Consider the following 20,715-nt stretch of genomic DNA (forward strand, 5'->3'; position numbering starts at 1 on the left):
GATAAATTTTGCCTTGTTAGAATAAATTTTAATAGCAAAAAAAAAAATTGCATTATATATATAATATATTTATAATATATTCTATACAATATTTTCTATACATTATATATTCTCAATATTTCAAAATTTGGAAATTATTCCTTGTAATAATATAATATATTATTTGTTTTTTTGAAATTTTGTCAATAATAAATTCTAAGTTTATTTTTGTAAAATTAATTTATAATTAATTATTAATTATTAAAGTTTGGATATTCATGCAAATATATATCGATAGAATATAGATAAAAATATAAAATTTAGATAAAAATTTATTTCATTATTGAAAGATCTTAAAAATATATTTTTTATTATAAATATATGTTTATTGCATAAACATAGATTGCATAAACACATATATTAGTTTTTTAAGAACATTGCATATTTTGCATATAATATATTTATATTGCAAGATTGAACTTGCTATTCATAATAGCTATTCACAAATATTAATAAAACATCGTTGTTTAAATAGATTATTTGAAATTAGAAATTTAAAATATCTATATGATAAAATACATGTTATAAATTTTTCATATGTTTCATACATAAAATTATATAAGAGTTTCTGAATTGAAGTTGTCAATGTAAGAATATTTAATATATTTAAAAATTAATTAAACATATAATTCTTTATGGTATCATAAATAATTATTTTCTTTGCTTAAATTTTACATTAAAAATATTGTCTTTTGAATACTTTTAGAATTAGCGTTAATTTCTCATAATAATATATTTTATGATTATTTTACTATTATATCTTTCAATGGCGAAAGTTTTGCATTGTCTAGAAAAATCTTTTTTATGAGAAGAGTAGGAGAAAGTAGTAATAGAAGAAATAGAAGTAGGGAGACAATCCTAATAAATTAGCCCTAACTAAACACAATACAATACAATAAAATATTCATTATTTGTTTTTCCATCATTTCTTTCACTGCTATTTTTTTTTTTTCATTTTTAAAAGAGTTAAAAGAATTTTTCTGGCAATTTTTCTAAGAAGATTGGATTCTAAAAAAGAGTAAGACAGTTGGCGAAATGAAATGAATGAAACGTCAAAAAGATAAGAAAGTGAAGAACGGGAAAGAAGTATTCCTGGAAAGAAGGAAAAGAAAGACAAGACAACGGAGTCGAGTATGGACTTCGAGGAGAAGACATGATGTTCCTGGAATTCTCAGCAACGTGGCCCTCTTCAGGCGTGGTTTCACGGTTCAGTTAACTTTCCGCCAGCTCTTATTACGGGTCTGACGCTTTATCGGGTCTCGTAGCAGCTTTACCTCGAATCTTCAGCAATTGCTCTTTTTTTCTCTTGCAATCATCTCGTCTATGGTTCACCTCTCAATCTTTTTCTCGTTATTCTTTTTTTTGTTTTTTTTCTATATTTTACCAGCATCGAATCCTTTGGATTACAAAATCGTTCATTTTAGTTTTAACGATCTTCTTCCTAGTTATTATCAATTCGTAGAAATCTAAATAATAAATAAATTAGTACTTGTAAATTAGTAATATTAACTCGATTTTTTGCAAGATATTATGAATTTGAAAAAAAGTATTATATAATCATTTATATATTAAAAAGAAATATTAATAATTATGAATGATAGTTTTATATATATATATTTAATATAAATATTACTTACTTAAATTAACTTAAAACTTATACAATAAACATATATATATATATATATGTATATTATGTATATTATATATATATTATACATATTCTACATATTTCATATATAGAATATAATATAATTGCAATTATGTTTATAAAATTTAATTGAGATTTTAAATTATAATTTAAATATCAAATTTTTAATTATTAATAGAAAATGAATTCTCAAATGAATTTGTTTTTCTAATTAATAATTAATGATTAATCATAAAATAATTATTAAAATCAAATAATCATTAAAAAATTTTAAATTTAATAATAAATTTAATAAATTTAATAAATTTAATTTTGTTTATATTATATATAATAATCGTATAAAATAGAAATATGTCTTATAAATATGTCCTACATTTATTTTTTAAAATATTGTTCATTAAATTTTGTTAACTTATTCATTTGTATATTAAATTGTTTTTTTATAAATATGTATAATATATTTTTAAAAAATTTACTTAAATTATGTAATCTAGGTATATAATATTTCAATAATCTAATATTTAATAATAATAGATATTTTCAATAATTGTATGTTTTTTTATCATACAAATTAAATTTTTAATTTAATAAAAAATTTAATCAAAAATTAAATAAAATTTAATAATTATTTCAAATATTTTTTATTTGAAATATATTAACACTGATTATGTATCACGATTAAGCATCCAAAAATCCGAAATACTTAAAAAAAATATATATTTATAGAAGTTTTTTTTTTTTGTTTAGTTTTTCTTTCTTTATGAAAATTTAGTTAATAAAATGAGATTTCACTTATAGATTCTTGAAAGAGTATTAAATTTCTATTAATTTTTTACAATATAATGAAAAAAATTATTATTAATATATTTATAAAACATATAAAGCTAGAGATCAAAGCAAATATAAAAATATTGCTTAAAACTTATTTATTAAGTTATGAACAATTTAAATTTTTTATAATAAAGAAAGATGGAAATAGAATGCGATGATAGTATTAGAGATAGAATCATTTTACTTGCATCATCTAATCGTGCAATGTACATATCTTTTTATATATTTACAATGAATCTATCAATATATTTGTTAAGTCCAAAAATTGAATATATTTATGATCAAAAAAAAGAAAAGATGAAAAAACAATTTTGTTTTTTTAAAACATAGAATTAAACTAGAATATATTTTAACAATGTAAAAATGCCAATAATAAAACATAATTAGATTTCGATTTATATTATATTTATTATATTATATTTATATTGTCTAAGAATTTCAATGTTATATATCTTACTTTGAATAAATTATAATTAACATTGTATAATTTTTAATTTATTTTGATTTTTTTAATTAAAATTTTTAAAAAAATTTTATTTTTCCATAAAAATAAATAAAATTATAATATTTCTTTAATTTTTTCAAGATATTATAAAACATCAAAGGCAAAAGATGATTTTTAAAACGTTTTTAAAACATCAAAAAAAATAAAGATTATCAAGTTAAATAAAATATTATTAATATTTCTATATTTTTTTATTATTTTTTATTAAAAGATTTTATTAAAAAATTTTGCAATAAGAAGTTCTTCAACAATTTCTTTTTGCACTTAGAATAATTTAAAAATATTAAAGATATATGTTAGTCTTTCTGAAGAGGAATTTTCCTCTTAAATATAAATTAATAGAATAATATAAATTAATAGATAAATAAAAATCTTATATTATTGCTGAAATAAATCTTCTTAAGAAAAAAATTAAAAAATTATTATTAATTTTTGAGAGAAGTTACTTAAAATAAATATTTACTTAAATCTTATATCGTGAAATCACGAATCCGTGCTTCTTTTGACAGTAGTATAGTATATGACATTGCAAAGGACGATCTCCTGCAATTATTATCTTTTCAATTTAGTCAAATCACGAAAAAAAGACATATGGTAAGACAGAGACTTATTCATAGTTGACACAACAGAAAATTTTTGCTTTTTTTATATATTTTAAGAAAGAAAAATAAAAGATAAACAAAAATAATATTAAGCAGACTAAAGCAATGTAGGAAAGTATGAGGACAGGTGATCTTTGGTTTCGAAACGGTTAGCCGGCGGTGAATTAAACATTGTCGCCATGGCAAAAATGATGATTTTGGTAACGCAACGATCGCTATTACTGATTCCATTAATGAAATTATATGATAAACCGAGTAGTTTGCGTTCAAACATATTTAAGCCGCGCTTTGTTTAACTGTTATTTATATTATTGTATGAGTTCAGCCCAAACCAAATACTTATTAAATTATTGTTGCATATGATTCAAATAATCGATTGCATAAACCTATTAAATTTTTCAGATTTTAGTTGTTAAATATATAATATATACTTGTTAAATAATTCTCATTATACAATAAAATTTATTATTTGAATTGATAAATAAATATGATTCTTAGAAATAAAAGAATTTTTTGATTTAGAGGACTACTTCTCTATTCTTAGAATTATTATTTTATACGGATTCAATATCTATGTTATATATTGTATTATATTACTATATTTATTATTAAACTAGGAATATTTATGTATATAGGAATATTTATGCAATATTTAAATATACAATATTTCAAAAAAAAACAAATCAACAAATTGTACATAATATAATATTCAAAGTATCATGATATTGGAAAATAAGATAAATTTTTATTTAACTTCCATTTCTTTAATTGTATTTATAAAAATTTTGCATAAAAGTTAGTATAAAAATTAGCAATCTATTTATTATATATTTATTCATATAAATTTATATTTATTATTATAATACATTTATTATAAAATCAAAATAATTTTTTTAATTTTTATATAATATATATAAATATTAACTAGAATTAAAAATGGTAAGAATAACATGTTAAATAATTTAAAATATAGTTAAATATGAAAACAATGTTAAAAATGCTTTAAAAAGAAAGTATAGAATTATCTGATAAAATGTATGAATACATTTGTCTATAGACTATAATTAAAATTATAAAAATAATTGTAAGTTTCATTAAAGAAATTTAGCCATTATATTATTTGCAACTATAAATAAAAGTATAAAAGTGATTGTAAGTTTCATTAAGAAAATGCAGCCATATTATCTGCGCATCGTAAACAACCTTTAAGATAGATGGCATTATTGATGGCGATAGAAATTAAGCTGATTCAAGATTTTACGGTAAACAGAGGAATTCGATGTTTTGTAAGAATTACCAAAGGAATTATGTAAATTTTAATATAACTGATTGAAGATGAAACTCATCATCGTTGTTACATTCGCTTCCGTCCCATGTAGGGTGAAACTATTTCCACGAAACGCAGAAATTTATCTTTATAACAGATAAGCATCGATTCTTGAATAATTTTGCATAAAATTTGTATGGCTATTTGTGAATCTCAAATCAGAAACTTAATATCTTATGCATAAAATCAAATTTTGTTTTCGTTACATACAATGGCTAAAAATTTTGCCCAATTTTAAAAGATGATATATTTTTTTTTAAATTAGATTTAATAATTTGAATTTTTTTATAAAGTTTATTAGATAACTTATAAAACAAATTTTTAAAAAAGTTATTATTAATCATTTTTTTCGATTTTTTTTATCTGAGTCTTTAATGAAAATTTAAAAAATACATTTTATAAATTTATATCAATTATATCCATATTAAAAAATATAGCACAATCGACTAACATTCCTATAAATGGTCAAAAATGGTGAAAATTGAAATTTTTTATGATTTTTACATCTTTTGATGTTTATTATTTATTTTTAAATTAACCAATTTTAATAAAATCTTTATATGTATAATTGACATAAATCTTTAAAATGTAAAGATTTTTTTAAAATAAATTTTTAAAATTTTTAAAATTTTTATTAGAGATTCAGATAAAAAATTTGTAAACAACGATCTTTACTATTTTCTTTGCCAATTTGATAAATTACAATTTTTTTTTAAATTTTCTTTTCTTTTGTTTACATGTCTTTTTTCTAACTTCTTAAAACAATTCAAGTCATTAAGTTCAATTTTAAAAAAATTATTATGTTATGTAAAGGATGTGCCAATATTTAAAACCATTATGTTTATATATTCGTGAGTCACTAGATAATTTTAAACATGTCATTAAATTATTAATAGTTAATTTAAGATTTTAAGATTTCATGAAGAAGATTTTAAAATATATGAAGAAAATTGATGATTGGTTAAAATATCATGACTATGAACATTGATTATACAAAAGCTATGTAAAGAAATCGTTGGAATAACTAAAACGAGAAAGTTCAAATTATGAAACAAAATATAAAATATTATTATAATAAATATAAAACTACATTTTTGTTGAATAAGTATAGAAATAATATTTTTTAATAAAGATTCATCTATCTTATATACAATGGAATTTCTATATTTGTCATTAAACCATCTCTGTAAGAAAATAGTCAAATTAGACGAATATAAAATCAAATTTTCTATTAATGAAAAAAATAATTAAAAAAGAAACAATCATGTTTTCAATCTCGATTCGGTGCCCAAATAAATAAAATTTTAAGCAGAAATTTAATTTTTATTCAAAAATTATAATGGCATAAAGTAAATCATGTAATAAAAACTTTTAATCAAAATGAATACTAAACTTTTACATGAATATCGAAACGAATCTCGGCAATATTTTCTTGCCAAGAAAAATGTTGGATTTAATAAATATAAAAACGAATGAATAGTTGTACTATTTTTACATTTTTTAAATATTTATTTAAAAAATATTTTTAAAAAATATTGCAATTTTTGTAATAATGTCTAACAGTGCAATATTAATATTAGACATAACTAATATAAATATAAACTTATTTAATGTACTAGAAACTTTTATATTTTCACTAATTAATTTATGTTTTATTAATTATTATTATTTTTATATCGAATTTATTATTTTTTTTATTTTTATTTTTTTATTATTTTATTTTTATTATTTTTAAATTGATTTCAATATAATTATCTATTAAGAATATTTTATAAATATTTTATAAATAATATTTTAAGTATTAAAATGTACGATTTTAACCATATATAATTTATCATTTGTTATAAATTGAATAGAAATTATGTTTAGTTGTCAAAAGAAGAATGTGCTTAACAAGCTATTTCCATTGCAATTGAATCAGATAATGGTTCATCGATTAAATTGATCAAAGCTGAAGGAAAACGGGTCTTCGATTTAAATTATGTAGTTAGTGAGTTATGTGTTCCATTTAATTTATGTTGTACAGACTTGTCCAGTAACTACCTTGTCTGGAATGCTGCAAAGTTATTTTGTTTTTATCTATGAAAATAATTTCGTAGATTTTTCGAAATATTTTATTTAGCAGATAAAATTAAATAATAAATATGAATAAAAATCTTGTATTTGAAGTGAAGAAAGTAAATAATTTAAAGAATATCAGTATTTAAAATTGGAAAATAAAGAGTTAGTTATTTATCATCTTACACTTTTGTTAAAATAAATGTGTAAATTCTTTAAATAAAATTATAATATTATATAAGACTTCTTTAATAATTTTTTTGATTGTTTATCTGAAAAAATTAAATAGAAAAAAAGATTTTCTGACAAAATATCACGTAATTTCTCTATATATATTGTTCTCGTAGTCTTTCTATTAATAAACTATTTTCGATATTATATCTGATATAATAATTATTTTATTTAAAAAATAAAAATTATTTTATTTAGAATGTATTTATAATATTTAATTTTATAACTTAGTATAACTTTTATAAAATTAATATCAAAAGAATTAAAGAGTATTTAACATTATTATTTATTTAACATTTATGTTATTTATATAAAATATGAAAAACATATATAATATGAAAAATATGTATTTACATAAAAATTGCGATCTAGCAATAACATACATTCAAATAAATTTTATATATTTTTATTTAAAAACGAGAATTAAAGATATATTAATTTGATATAAGATAAATTGTGCATATAATAAAAAATATATACAATATAATAAAAAATATAAAATAATAAATTATTTTATATATGTATATATTCACAAAACGATTTAAATTAATATATTCAAATATGAAAAAATAAATTTATCTAATTAAAAACTTCTATACATTATTATAATGATACAGTATACAATTTATTTATAAATTTGTTTCGATAAAAATAAACAAAGAAAATATAAAAATTTTATTTCTAAAATTTGATTTTTGTACTGAATATTTATGTAAAAATGTTTAAAATAATAAATTATAATAAAATTTGTTTTATATTTATCCTAATTATTTAATATTATATATTATAATACTTTCAATGAAGTTTATATAAATTATAAATTTATAATCTGAAATTAACTTTAATCCATGAAAATATTAACAAGTTAATATTAGTTATTAACAATACTTTTATAAAGCAATAATTAATAAATAAATAATTTATAAATAAAAATAAATTGATTTAATTATAAGCACATTAAATATAAAATTAAAAAAAATCCAAAAGAATCTCTCATTAATATTTTATTTACAACAAAATTCCAATATTTTTAGAATAGTATTCTTAAAATAATGTAAAATACAAAAAAAAAATAAATCAAATTTTATATATATATTTAAACTTGTATATTTCCTTCTTAAATTAAAAATTTCAATAATTTTTATTATGATTGTTATAATGCTGTTTATAAAAATTCTTAAATTTTTATTCTATATTCATTTCTATAAAGATTAATATTTCTAAATTATTTAATTAATTTAACAATTCATATAAATATATACATATATGTTTATTAATAAATTTATCATATTGTTATAAAATCATATAAAATTTTATAAAAATTATATAATAATTTAAACAATATTCTATATTAAAAATGATACATTTATATTTGAAAATAAATAAATATATATACATTATGTATATTTATATAATATTTTGTGAAATTTTTATTCATTTTTAAACGAAATTCTTAATTTTAAAAAATATATTTTTCCAATATTAATTCTAATATTAATTATTTTTCCTTGTTTAAAATACAATTATAAAAATTAAAATATAAATAAATAAATTTACTTAATTATATATATATTATATATATATACATTAGTTATCTATTTATACAGTAAAACATTGAAATAAATAGTTAATTTAGCAAGTAATGTTATCTATGAATAGCTACATTATTATTAAATATTATTATATATTAATAATTAATAAAATGAAAGATATTTATTGTAAGTGTATAAGTTTCTAAATAAATAATTTATTAATTTATAATTAAAAATGAAATGAAAAATTTATAAATAATGTGTTACTTCAAAATTTAAGTTTATGCAATTAAATGAGAAATGCACTTATTTGATTCATATAATTCCTATAGACAGTTTATTTTCATAAATAATAATCGATCAACAAATCGATACATATTTAATATCTACTTACATAAGTTTCTATCGGATGCTTATTTGATATATATGCTTAATATAATTATATTTTTCTTGTTTGTATTATTTTTTTAAATAAAAGTACATATATATTAAATGTTGTTATTATACATAGAGATAAAAGAAGAACGATATAAAAGAAATATAAATTTCTTTAAGATAGAAAATTTATCTAAAACAATTATCTTTTTATTTTGATATTCGTGTATATGCACTTGCGTCTTTAATATATAAATATGGTAATAATACATCAAAATTAAAATTTCTGATAATTTTTCAAAATTTTACAAAATATTATTATTATTAATTAATTTCTTTTTTAATATATTTAAATAAATTATACTTAAAAATATTAATATGAATTATTCAATATCTTTTAATTTAATATTATATTAATTATTGAGTGGTTTTTCATTTGTTAAATTACTTTATCAAATTTATGAAAGGAATAACAAAAGATTATAAAAGATTATAAAAGATCTATCATAAATCTATCATATCATTTTCATAATTATTACATAATTATTATCATAAATATAAAAAAATTAATATTATGTATATATTATACTTATAATTAAATAGTTGATTTTTGTTAAATGTTAATCAATATATCAATAGTAAATGATCTTTTTTTTTATATCTTATTCAAAATAAAAATGTTTCTTTTATATTACAGTCAATCATAAAAATCTTCGCATGTTATCTAACAAGGAAATTCTTAATCTGATTTTAATAGATTATAGAATTAGAATTTATTTTTCATGGAAAATTTCTTTGAATACATATTAATTGACTTTCAAATTTTTATCATTATTTCATTTTATATATAATTTCAATTAAAATTTTCAACAAAAAAGTATTAATACGTGAAAATTAAAATTTAAAATTTTATTTCATATCATTTACGAAATTACATTTAAAAAAAAGAAATCTGAAATTTTAAAGATTGATTTTAGCTAATAATATTCGGTTAATTAAAAAAAAATTGATTTATATATATATATATATATAATTTATTATTCTCTAAATATTTACAATATTTCATAATTATATAATATAATAAAATAAAATATATAAAAATAAAAATTATATACATAAAACAAAATTATTGGTGATTTTAATAATATAATTTATTATTGAATTAAATTCATATAAGAATTTCTATGACTAATTATATATGCTTAAACACCTAAAAGTATTATTATTATTATATTTCTTATCAAAAAGATATATCTTTATTTACTGAAAGAATATTATTATATATTAGATAAAAATAATAAATATAGCATAATGATATCATAATATATAATATTTCATTTGTAATGTAATTTTTTAAAAATAATTAAATTAATATACAATAAATATTATATAAATATAATAATTACATATCAATATCAATATAATTATTATATATCATATTATTATTATCAATATTATATATTATCAATTTTGATTTTATCAGAATAAAATCACATTATTGATATTGTATATTGAAATTATATATTATAATATTATTAATTACATGTATAATAATATAATATAATATAATATATTTAGCATATAACATATACATATACATATCTAGGAACATTAGGAAAATTATTAAATAAAATTAGAATAAAATTACATTATTTATTATTATATTTATATTAATGCAATATATTTTTATATTTTACTTTTAAATGCAATACATTTTTATTCTGTTAATTGCATTTTTTTATATATTTTTATTTTTAAGAACAAATATAATTGAAAATTAAAATTTCTTTTTTTTTTATAGAACTATACCATTTTGTTGCATAAATTTCTCATGCATATAAAAAATATACATATGTATATACCTTTTGAATATAAAAAAATAAGATAGTCGTATAATATTTAATATTTTTCGAAATATTTCGTTTTTCAATATTCATTTTTTCAATATTTGAGAAAAAATAAAATGTAAAAATATCAAAATAAATGTGCAAACAAAATTTCATCACTATATTTTAAATATTTTTTTACATACATTTTGATACTTTTTATTATATTCTTTTTATTGCTATTTATGCTTATAAAGAGTTATAATTTATAATTTTCAATTTCTTGAAGAACACAAGAAAAAGAGTTAAAAAAAAATTTTAAGAACTTATTAAAATTTATTAAAATTATAATAAATTTGTAATAATCAAAGCATCAATTTGTGAATTAAAATAAGAAAATAATTATTCTCTTTGTTTTATGTTAATATTTTAGAAAATATTATGTAATATTACTTTATAATAAACATAATATTATTTTATATATTTTAATATTATTAAAATCTATTGCTAGTTTTATTTTTTATTTCTGCTACAAATATATTCTGATATAAAATCATCTCCTTTCACCGTTATATTATAACAGATAACATTTCAATATTGATTTTATTAAGTGATTCTAATTTACAAGATTATTATTAACAAGATTATATCTTTATCTTTTTTCTTAAGAAATTTATTGATATAAATATTTGATATTTACAATATAATTAAAGTATAGATATAATCTAGAATATATTCAAGCTTAAAACACGTCATTATATCTTACACAATATAATCTCACATAAACTAAAACAATTGTAACAATAATATCTGTTATTTATAAGATTATTTATAAGATATAACTATATATACATATACATTATATGCATACACATATAAGTATGAAATCATTCATGGAATTTTTTTTTCTTTTTTATTTAATAAGCTTAATATCGCATTGACATATGTTATTAGTGACAAAAATTTAGAATTATTACAATTTGGTGAAAATCTCGATGCTCTTGCAGAATCTCATTAGAATATTTTGATAATCAGTGGATAAATTGGCCTCGTTGAAGTTATTACTGAAGAAATTTCCGATAGATTTGTAAAATGATAAAATTTTGCTTTGTATATTTTCCATGGTACGGTCAAGACTGTTTTAATAATACTTTTTTATATGTTGATGTTTGAATGCGTATTGTAAATAGATTGACTGTCTGTTTTAAAAGTAACTGCTATGCTTTTTCTAGTAGTTTCATTGCATTTTCGTACATATCCTTATGGGATAGAAACCATGCTAAAATTATTGTTTTGTTATTCTTCTCTATTTTGTTAAATAACTTGTACGCCTATGTATTTTTGATTTTTGTCGATTACTTAATTTTTGCTTAATTTTTTGAATAAAGAAGTATCGTAAAAGAGTGAGAGAATGATCTAAAAAATCACTATATAATAAATTTGAGGACTAAAAGAATTGTAAATGTTTCAGCTGAGTAGATACTGTTAAAGATCTTCAGATGCCTAACTGAAGTGTTTTGGGAAGAGAAAACAACTCTTTATTTTTGGATCTATCAGTGTATATATAAGTAAAAACAGGATATTTAAAACATAAGTTATTAAATATATTTTTCCAATTTTCGTTGGATAATTTTTCATCTTTGTGTGCTATCAATATTAAATAAATAGAAGGTATTTTAAATATCCAGAGAGGGACTTTATGAACTTTGTATTTTTCCATAGCAGAAGGATTGATATTTATTTCTTCTAAATATTTATTAAATATTTAATAAAATAGAGTTCCAGTAATTTGGAACTCTACTTTGCTTTAATTCGACTATTTCAATAAATGTCTGAAAATATAATAGGGTTAAAAGATGTCGCTGTCCTTATTGCATATTTTAAACTTAGTAATTTTCTCCTGTATTGTAGGGATAATGAAGATCTCCAGCTTTAATTAGTATGCTTTCAATTGGACTTATGTGAAATGATTCTATTGTTCTTCTTAGCTCTGTATTATGAATTGAATTTAGTTTTTTTAAAATTCCTGAAAATTTGGCAAAATTATAAATGATAAATGCATAATCAATTTTGATCTGAATAATAGCTTTATTTATATTATATTATATATATATATATATATATATATATATATATATATATATATATAATAAGAAGTTTTGTCTATAATAAGATGTTTTTATCAGTTATTCTATTATTATGTGCTGGAGATTTGATAATATTAATCTTCGCTTGCAGTTATCGACCAGTTGCTAATATGTTTATTCCATGTAAATCTATGGTCAAAGTATATTCCAAGGATTTTAGTACATGTAACAAATTTAAGTACATTATTTCCAAGACTTAGTTAGACTTTATAGATTTCACGAAATTCATAAAGAGTGTGAAATAAATTTAAAGAAAAAATATATAAAATAATCTTTAGAAAAATAATGTTATTTTATTTTTATGATTCATTCTTTATATATGTATACATAATAGTATATTAGATTTATTTTATAAATTTTTGTTTTTAATAAATATTATTTCTTTTATATATAACTAAACATTATTATATAAAATTATTTTTTAAAAAAAAGTTTTTACTTCATTATACTTTATACTATATATAAGAAAATAAAGAAATAAATGTTTCTGATTTAATTAAATTATATATTTCGCATAAACATATTTAATATATAAAATCCATCAAAATGATTATATATTTTTTTATTTTACGTTTATTGAAAACATGATATTTTTTATAAAATTAAAAATTTTAATTCATTGAAATAGAAATATAATTACATATATCTTTACTTATTTTCATATTTTATTAGCATCATTTTAATTATAATTATTTATAAAATAAAATATATTTAAATATTATTTAGATATTACAAATATTGTTTGCTGATTATTGTTAAATATATTCTATCTTTTTCAAGATTTTTGAGATTCAATCAGTTTTTTTTATTACTTTCATAAAAAATTTCACTTTAAAAATGATTGTTGTAGAAAGTATGTATTGCATTATAAAAATTAATTTTATATACTAAATCTAGAAGATTAAAGGCAAGTTATTTTCACTATTAAAAGATAATTATACAAGTCTGACTTTTTATTCTTCTCTATAGAGTGTTTATAAAAATTGTAACTTACCTTTAGGAACGTAGTTATAAAATATAAAATAAAGAAAAAAAATAAGTAAATATTATAAAATAAATAAAATATTTAGAAAAAGATAACAGTCTTTTATTTCAATAATTTTTTAATAAATGTTATCAAAATCATAATATCATACTGAATAGTATTGTGAAGTTTTATTTGATGATCGTTATTTGTTAAAAAGTTATTAATTTAACTTAATCTAAATCTTAATATAAAGAATGTAATCGGGAAAGTAAATTTTTTTTTGACAATTAGTTTATGTTAGCTTGTGATATGATTTTAAAATAAAACTAAACTAATCAAATCGAAACTAAATAAATTGTTAAGCTAATTTAATAATTTAGACTAATTTTTTAATTTGATTATCGTGATGATAGATTATCAATTATTTATAGTAGTAAATCTTTAATTAAAATTAAGTTAACTTGATTTAATCCAATCTAAATTGTTTTGGAAATTTTTTATTAATAATTTTTTAATAAATAACAATCATTGAATATTTTCACAATAGTACTGAGAATGACGATAATATTAAATAATTTTTAAGATCAGAAAGTAGTATCTTTTTGTAAATAATTATTGATATTATTTGTAAATAAATACCGATATTATTTTTCTGTTCGATATACTTCCTATTTATTTTGGCATATACATATATTTATATATATGTTTATATCTTTATACATTATATTATCTTTATACATATATTTATATATATCTTATTTCTCATAAATATACGTATACATCTAAAGATTTCTAATATTGTATAATTAATTTAAGTTTATCTTTCTTTGAATTAATTCCAAATATCTAAAATTGGAATAAAATCTACTTTATTTATTATTACACGTTAAAAAAAGAAAAAATTTAATATCTTAAAATTAATGATTTTTAGATCCATGTTTATTAATATTTTTTTATTATATATTCTTGAAGCTTTGCAACAACTTTCATAAATTCTTATAGATGTCAGACTATATACAAATTCTTTAAAAAATAATACATATTCATCATTTTTTTATCAAAAGTTGTAAACGTCATTAAAACTATTACGTTCACAACTTTTATACACTACGTAGTAATATTAATAGACCAATGTAAGAATTTATTACTAGTCATTCGACATACAAAATATTTTTATCTCATAATGTGATTTTAAAATATACTGCATATTTTCTGCAAAATAAAATTTCTACGAAATGGTAATGTAGGAACGAGTTGGTCATTTCGATTAATAGATACATACGAAACAATACGGTAGTCATGCTAATGTGTTCGTCATAGTACTCATTCTTGGAATAATCCTTTTAAAGTATCCTGTATAGTATATTGCTTCCATAAATAATTGTTAAAAAATTAAACTTATCATCTTCTCTATTCAATCTCACGCATTATTTTCTCGTTAACATGCATTATAAATATTATATTTCCACTCCTTTTGCATCGCATAAGGTCATAGTTTCCTTTACTGTTACAAGAAACTAGCTGTGCGAAAGTTTGTGTTTATAAAAATATTAAATACTTTCGATTCAATTTAAATTAAAAGTCAACTATTTTTAATAAAATTTATTCATTATCTATTGTAAAATATTAATTTTTAAATATTCTAACCATAGATGATTAATATTTTTGTTCTTTTACAATTGTTTTCGGTCATAAATGATTATTGAATACATATTTTATATATATATTTCATTATATATAAGAAAATTTAATTAAAATTAGAAATAAATACCAATAATTAATATTGAAAAAAATTATTAATTCAATTTTATTTTGAAGTAACAAAAACTTTGTATCTTTTTTTATATTACTTTATAGATTTTGACAAGTACAAACGAAAAAATATTAATTTTATCTATCAGAATTCATTGATTCAAAGTTATATACAAGGTTTCGTATTTTTGCATTATATAATATATTTTATATATTTTATATATATATATAATTTGCATTATAATAATTGTATAATATTAAATTATTATAAAAATTATAATATAATTAAACTGCAGATTTTTATACAAAATTAAATAGAAAGACAGCAGGAAACAAAGAAATGAAATTTCAAAAGAAATTTTATTTCATTTCATAAATATAATATATATTATATTTTGAATATTTCGTGTCTTTTTGCAAACTTTTGCATTTATGCTTTCTCTAAGTTTTAATATATTTAAATTTTATATAAATATCTACAATTTAATAATAATAATTAAGAAATAACTATTTAAAACAAGTATTTCAAATAATATTATGTATATTTTAAGCACCTTACAATTATCAAATATTTTTATAAATCAATAAAAAACAAGTATGTAAAATATAGTTATCTCTTACCATGAAAGTTAGAAATATCAATTCATGAATCACACCTATATATATATATATATATATATATATATATATATATATATATATATATATATATATATATATATATATATATATCTTAATCGATAATTATAAGTAAAAATGTAAAAACATAAATCATGATCCGAACAGATATTATTTCTTTTGATAAAAATGGATGGTTGATTCATAAATAAAGCCTAATTGAAATTGAAATTTCTGTTCCAATGTTTATTACGTTATTATGGATCACTAAGCATTATCAATGTGCAATACTCATTTTACTTTTTGTTGTTTACATTATTTCTAAAATATTGTACTCATATTATTATGTAGAGTATAATATATTTATAAAATATGTTTTGAAAAATAGAGATTAAAAGATAAATATTTATCTATATTTATCAAGATTAAAATTTTTTTTTCTTTAAGTTAAAAAGAATTTACAATTAATTCCTGCCACGAAATTATAAATAATTTCATTGATATCCTATTATAATATAAAAATTAAAAACTTATTAATAATACAATTAATAGTTACATTAGATAAATGCATTTGTACATAGATATTGTAATCATCGTTATAATTTATAATTGTATTAGGTTTGATTGCTATATTCGTTTATTAAGATTAAAGATATAGTATTATTTTAAGATTACATTTATATTTTTTATGTTATATTTCTATTTTGATATCATGAAAAATTTAAAATATTATATTAAATTCAAAATAATATAAGTAATCTTGAAATAAGTTACAAAAAAATATTTTATTAAAATAATCAAAAATATTTTCTATTTTTTCATTTATTCCATTTATAAAATAATATGATAATTTTTATTTTCAATTTTAGTCGTTCTAGTGTGTGCTAAAATCTTTTTGTACAAGAATAACTATTTTTTTTTATATATTTACATAAATTTACTTCCACATATATTCAAACATTTAATTAAAATTTTTAAGAAAGTATTTTTAAAAATTTGTTACAATAATCAAAATAGTTAATATTCTCACTTAATGTAATATAAGTTAATGAATAAAAATAATTTTAATTTCTTACAAAAAAAATTTATTCTAATATATTATAATATTTTTTTCATTTAAAATATATATATATATATATATTGTATATAATAATATAATATATTTATATATATAACAATATTGTATATAATATTATATATAATAATATTGAAAATATTCAATTATTTAAAATTCTATTTAGTAATTTGTATTTTTCAATATTTAATATACAATATATATTTAGATAAAAATATATGATAAAAATATTATAATAATATATATATATTAATAAAAATAGTATAATAATATAATATATATATATATTTATATAAATATATATTGTATATTAAATATTGAAAAATAAAAATTACCAAAATTTTAAATAATATTCAATATTAGAAATCTATATATAATTATAATTTATTAATTTATTAATTAAAATATATTTTTTATAAGTATATTAATAGTATTAATAGTAAAAAATATCGATGTTTGAACGAGTTATTTTATTTTTATCATTATATCATTCCTTTTCTTATTTATTATGCATAGTTCGAATGGTTCCGTGTACATTCATATAATTACTGCTGTATAACTGCAAATTCTAACTGTAAATCTCAACCAGCCATCTATGAACCTATAATAACTACAATTGCAAACGAGATGTCCGAGAACGATTTGAACTGATTGCATCACATTAGTTATATTTATGGATTTGCATACTTCGTAAATAAGAGTCCTTAATTGCATGAAACATATTGTATATTGTAACCTAATGAAATACCTGTTGTTACAAACTATATTAATTTATTCAATGTAACACTATAATTTTCTTACAAATAAATTTCAGTATGAAATTGAAAAATCTGAAAATTCTATTTTACAATAGAATGTCGATTATCTGAAATAATTGAAAAAGAAATTATTTTGAATAAATATCTTTTCGAATAATTGATTACAAAAAATTAAATTTGTAAATATAGGAAATAATTAGAAATTAAATAATTTTAATTTGTAGCATAATGATTATCCAAAATAATTAAAAGAAATATCTTTAGATAAGTATTTTATAATCGATTATAATCGATTGCACCAAATCAAATTTATAAATATATCAGAAAGTAACTAGAAATTAAATAATATTCAAATATAAATGTTTCAATTAATTGAATCACTTATTTCAATAATTTATGCTTTATCTTTATTAAAAATTAATAATATGAATATGCTATATATATAAATGCATGAAACTTTTTTTTAAATTTTATCCTTTTCTATTTAATTTCTTTGTTAAATAATAATTACAAAAAATAATATTTAAAATAATTAATGTATAATATTTAAATATATGAAATACTTAATATTTCAAATAATTATTATACATCTAATATGTCTTAACAAAATATTATTTCAATTAATAATTTCATTTTTTATATATTTCAAATAAATATTTTCTGTACATGTAAATAGATATCAATTTATAATAATATGATATGAAAGAAATCTTATTATTCATTTGAACATATTTATTTTAATATTTTTAATCATTTTACTTTGTATACAGTTGTGTATACAGAAATGTATATAGCATCGAATAATAATATTAAAAAATTTTAAATACTAAAACAAGCAAAATTACATTTTATAAATACGTGGTCATGTACAAATAACAATCTCATATTTCATCTATTACAGGCTGTTTACAATTAGCATTGAAGTATGTGACACGCGGGTGCCGCAAATTTCTCACTAACGGTGTAACTAATTTCGCTGAATGGAATTTAATGATGGTGGTGATTTAATTCATCAAACAAAGTTAGGCGATGTTATTCATCATAGCCGCTACTAGATACTTACGTAGATCTCCTTTAATTTCTTCCACGAAATTCTCTTTGCGTTTTACCAAGAAACATGCGAATAGTATCTGTGTAACAATATGCTTCTGTTCTTTATAATGTTTCTAAAATTATACACGAAATAGATTTTCCAAGAAATGAACAATGGTGGGTATATTTCAAACAGAGAGTATTATAAATAATTATATTAAAATAGTTTTGTTCGAAATGAAACGATATTTGAAGATTCATTTCACGAATAATGATTAATCATAATGATTTATATATATGTATATATATATGTATATGTAAACATATAAATTTAAAATTTAATAAATTAGAATATTAATTAAAATGATAATTTTTTAAAGAGATACTAAAAGTAATTATTTTTGATGATATTTCTCTATTACAGTAATTATATCAAATATTATTTTTTACAATTAATATTTATTAAAAAAAATATATAAAAAGAAATAGAATATTTATATAAAATATATTATAAAAGATATATAGAATATGTATAAAAAAAATATAATATTCTAAAGAATGAATTTCTTTTTATATTTTTTAAATATTAATAATTAAATTTTTGAAATACTTTCACTTATTTTACAAATATGAATATTAAGTTGCAATTTTAAATTTCTTTAAAATTTTGTAAAATTAGATAAAATTTTATGATAAAATTATATGAAAATAATATTCAAATATTTCATCCCATTTATTATACTAAAAAAAATATTTAATTATTCGAAGTTTATATATTGAAAAAATATTTTATATTTATCAAATCAAATAGTATCAAATAATATTTTTAATTATTAATTATAAAAGCATAAAAACTATAAAAGCAAAATATTATTTCAAATTAATCATAAATAATTAAAAAAAAAGTGTAAATATTTTTATTATAAATTTATTATAACTATTATTTCAAATACTATTATTCGGAATTGGAAATGAGAGATCCCATCTCATATATATATATATATATATATATATATATATATATTTAATTTTTTAAAAATTGTCAAAACAGCAATTGTGAACTGATTTGAAATGTTTGTTTTTTAAACATTTTGTTCAAAGCATATTCATATTATAATAGTACATATATATGTAAGGATATTATAGTATAATATAAACATTATTCGTATTATTCTAATATATTCACTGATTTATCAAATCTCAGAGAAAGAACAATTGTTTCATGTTTTATATAAAATTTGATATACAATAATGCATTATAAATTCTTAAAAATAATTGAAACTATTTCATAAATATCTATTTTTATTTAATTCATTAAAATTTTTTGCTTTATCTCAATTTACATTATTTAGATTTTTTGTTTAACAAAAAAATATTGATAATTATATTAA

This window comes from Apis mellifera, linkage group LG13 (genome assembly GCF_003254395.2).
Source record: "Apis mellifera strain DH4 linkage group LG13, Amel_HAv3.1, whole genome shotgun sequence".
Classification (NCBI taxonomy): Eukaryota; Metazoa; Arthropoda; class Insecta; order Hymenoptera; family Apidae; genus Apis; species Apis mellifera.